This window comes from Octopus bimaculoides, chromosome 16, assembly GCF_001194135.2.
Source record: "Octopus bimaculoides isolate UCB-OBI-ISO-001 chromosome 16, ASM119413v2, whole genome shotgun sequence".
Classification (NCBI taxonomy): domain Eukaryota; kingdom Metazoa; phylum Mollusca; class Cephalopoda; order Octopoda; family Octopodidae; genus Octopus; species Octopus bimaculoides.
In genome coordinates, this window is record NC_068996.1 from 21,443,692 (window position 1) to 21,448,157 (window position 4,466).

The 4,466-nt window shown below is 36.5% G+C and overlaps 1 protein-coding gene across 1 annotated transcript in view; it reads left to right on the top strand.

Moving 5' to 3' along the window:
- The window catches only part of LOC128249600 (uncharacterized), a 49,490-nt gene that overhangs the window by 33,300 nt on the left and 11,724 nt on the right, over nt 1-4,466 (top strand). The gene's annotated exons all lie outside the window — the stretch shown is intronic.

A 4,466-nucleotide genomic window follows, 5' to 3' on the forward strand; every position in this document is an offset into this window, starting at 1 on the left:
TATATATATATATATATATATATATATATATATATGTACATACAAATGCACACACACAAACATGCGCAGACACGTGCGTGCACACACAACACACACACAAATGTGTGTGTGTGTGTGTATTTGTATATATCTGTATCTGCCTTCCTGTATATGTCATTCTTTCCTGACCTTTACAAATATACATCCACATGGTAAGACACCACACACCAAGCCTGCACTGATTCCTTAATAAGAGACTTTAAGAGCATCCCCCTGTTGTACCCATGCCAACCTTGACTCACCCCCACTCCAACTCTACTCATAAAAAATACATTATCATACCAGCTGAGCCCTCACGGTTGTTCCAAACACTGTACCTCATTATCACTGAAGGTTTCTCCTAGTAAAAGCACATCTTTAACATCACCAGCATACTAAAGACTAGTTCTTCTCATTTGTGTCAGGAAACATTTCATTTCCTAACAGCTGTTGAGATTCTACAATGATCAGTTGAGGCCCAACGGTGCAGCACTACTCTCACACCTGGGATGGTGCTGCTGGTAGCCACACCGACATCCTAGATTGTATCCAGAGAAAGGCCACTCAGCTGATTGGTACTCTATCACCAACAGGTATACTCATACATGTACATACACTGTACAAATATGTTGTTGGCATCCTTTTGTCTCGGGAGTTGCGCATAAACTAATCCAGTCTGGTTTTTACATTTCATGTCCTCTCCAGTTTTGCGCAGGCCTTGGCTAGATGTAAGAAAATCCTGGGTAGCCCAATCATGAAGATTCCTCTCTCGACCTTAGTGACGAAGTCCAAAGGAGTGCAGAGCATTATGTTTGGCACCAGCTTGGTTGCAGGAGCTGCCGGAAGAGTGTTGAGTCAAACACTAAATCACCTACAGGGCTCTGCTCCAGATTTCTTTGAAGGTTGTTTCCTTTCCGTAACCCTGGATAGGGACCCATACTGGGTACTGTCAGCTGGAGCCAGCTGAGCCCGGGACTCATATCAGGCAGGGTTGTCACTCGCTGAAGTAGTGAAGAAAATCAGTACTCACTACCATGACATATGTGTGCTTATATATATGTGTGTGTGAGTGTCTATGCTTTAATCATTAGCAATGGAAGCAGTGTTAATACTAAAAAGTAATCTTTATATCCAACTAAACATGGTTACCTTGTTAGAACACCAAATATTGTTATTAGCTTTGAAAGATCCTCACATACAGGCACTTAGTGCATAAAAGCACACACATAAATTGTAGCAGACAAGAATTGTCTGCCATGAGCACTGGAATTCCCATATCACATGACTTCATTCTACTAGAATTCATCACTGAGAAGTGTTTAGTCACTGCATGCCAGTCAAATCTTGCTATCATATATAGAATTTCAGCTTCTTTTCAGACACTGATGTCACAAAAAGCTAGCAGGCTTATTAAGAATTATTTATTAGCATTGGAAGCAGTATTAATGCCAAAAAGTAATCTTCATATCCAACTTAACATGGATGCCTTGTTAGAACACCGAATACTGTGTGATTAACCTTGAGAGAACTTCTCAATAAGCCTGTTGGCTATTTACAACATCAGTATCTGAAAAGGTGCAGATGTTCTATGCTGTTGTTGTTGGCACTCCGTCGCTTACGACATCAAGGGTTCCAGTTGATCCAATCAACAGAACAGCCTGCTCGTGAAATTAACGTGCAAGTGGCTGAGCACTCCACAGACACGTGTACCCTTAACGTAGTTCTCAGGGATATTCAGCGTGACACAGTGTGACAAGGCTGACCCTTTGAATTACAGGCACAACAGAAACAGGAAGTAAGAGTGAGAGAAAGTTGTGGTGGAAGAGTACAGCAGGATTCGCCACCATTCCCTGCCGGAGCCTTGTGGAGCTTTAGGTGTTTTCGCTCAATAAACACTCACAACGCCCGGTCTGGGAATCGAAACCGCGATCCTATGACCGTGAGTCTGCTGCCTTAACCACTGGGCCATTGCGCCTCCACCTGATGTTCTATATATTGTAGCAAACCAACAAGTAGTGACCAGTGCTTCCCAGTAGACCAGTAGACCAAAATCACATGACAAATAATTCTCGTTTATGTGTGTGCTTTTATGCATCAAACACTTGTATGAGAACAATGCTGAACATTGGGACATCCAATGCATAAGTTCCAAACAACCACTCTGGTGCCATGTACATAGGGAACAAATAATATAAACTTATGTTTATCATAATTTCTTCTACATTTGCTTCATATATCATAACTAGTCATACTACTAAGTATAGTAGTAACTAAACCACTCCACAGGAAGCAAACTGGATGATGATAATCTACATGAACCTTATCTATCTATCTATCTATCTATCTATCTATCTATGTGTGTGTATATATATATATATATATATATATATATATATATATATATATATATATATATATGTGTGTGTGTGTGTGTATATATATATATATGTGTGTGTGTATGTGTGTGTGTGTGTGTGTGTATATATATATATATATATGTATGTATGTATATATGTATGTATGTATATATCTATGTATGTATGTATTTATCTCTATATATATGTATGTATATATCTATATATATATATATATATTTAGATACACCGGAGTAAGCACATATATTTAGATAGATAGATAGATAGATAGAAAACAATTTATAATTATAAATTTCTTACTCTTTCTGAAGAACTACTAATACGAAATTCCTTACACATGTATCTAACATGTAAACCTTTGTAATTCTTATTTAGCAAATGAAACACGTGTAACTGAGAATAAATAATATTAAAAAAAAACTTCCAGTTTCCTGTCTGCAAATAATATCTTCATAATTCTCAAATTTAATATATATTTTGATAAAAATACATCAGCAACCATAGATGCGTATTGATTGTAATAATAGAATAAGCAGATGTACTTCAAGCGGAAACAGCTGGGATTTACACTAACTATCACTATAATATTACACACACACACACACACACACACATGCACATAGACATTTGTAATGGCCATCATTTAAGTGCACATATGCACTGTTTCTGCTTATGTGAATGAGAACACTGACAATAGTGACTATATAAACACATAAACGAAAAGAATATACATACATTTTTTTTTAAGGGCACAGATTAGTAGACACAGATATACCAACAAATCTAAAATACTTGTGGGGTTTGTAACTCATAATATATATATATATTCATTATGTAAGGCATTTTCATATACAATACTTGCTAAGAAATTCACTGAAATATAAACTATCAATATGATCCACTAAACAAAGACTAATATACAAGTATTTGTTAGCCTAAATACATACATATGTACATACATACATGCATGGATATGTTAGTAGAAAGCTCTGAGATGATAGTAACATTCATCATCAAAGCAGTCTATTATGGACCAACAACCGGATTACTACCTCCCACTTTGAAGGGCATACGTTTTTAATTCAGAAACAGGAAATATCAACCAAATACCTGATGCACAAAAGGGACAAAGATGCAAGAAAAGCAGTAAAATGTGACAACTGACGCAGACTATGTGGAGTTAACACTAAAGATATCACCCACATCATAAGCAGTTGTCTGAAAATGTCATCATGGTATTATCTACAAATGAGACATGACGTTGTAGCTACGACACTCTATAATGAAATCCATTGGAAGGGTAAACCCGAGGACAAAGAAATAAGAACCCACAATATGGTAGAAGCCATAACCACTCATAATTAAAAAGTAATACTGGTGGAATGTCTCAGTGAAGACCTCAATAAAATGTAAACACAATAGACCCGATATAATGATTTCGAATAGAGAAGAGAAATTGTGTACAGTTGTGGAAATCAGCTGCCCAATGGATGTTAACATAAAGCTGAAAATCAATGAAAAAGAGAACACCTACGCTGAACTATTGAGAAATCTGCAGTTACTCTATCCAAATTACAAGTTCAGGTTTATACTTGAAATTATTGGGGCCCTGCGATATGTAACACACTGCCTCAATACCAAGCTTAAGAAATTAGTCTTCTCAAAACCAGAAAGGAGAAAGCTGATTTGAAGACTACAGATCCAAGCCGTCACTGGAACTGTAAAAATCTGTAAAACTTTCCAGAAATTTATTATTTAAGTATATATGAACATGTCTAGATATGCATTAGAAGACGTACATAAAATTAAACATTCAAATCTGCACATTACATACAGACACACACACACACATACATACATACCCTGTTGTTGATGTTGAAATTCCAATGAAGGAGCCTTGGATCTCAGTTAGAAACCAGCTCTTTTTCTATTGGCAAGAAATCTTGAAATAAAACTGAATAAGGATATACATACATACTCTATGTATGTGATGCACCTGATCATATCGGTGATGTTTTTTGGAATCATTAAGTGTTTTAGGTCTTTTAACATCAGACACCCTCTCCAGGTAAC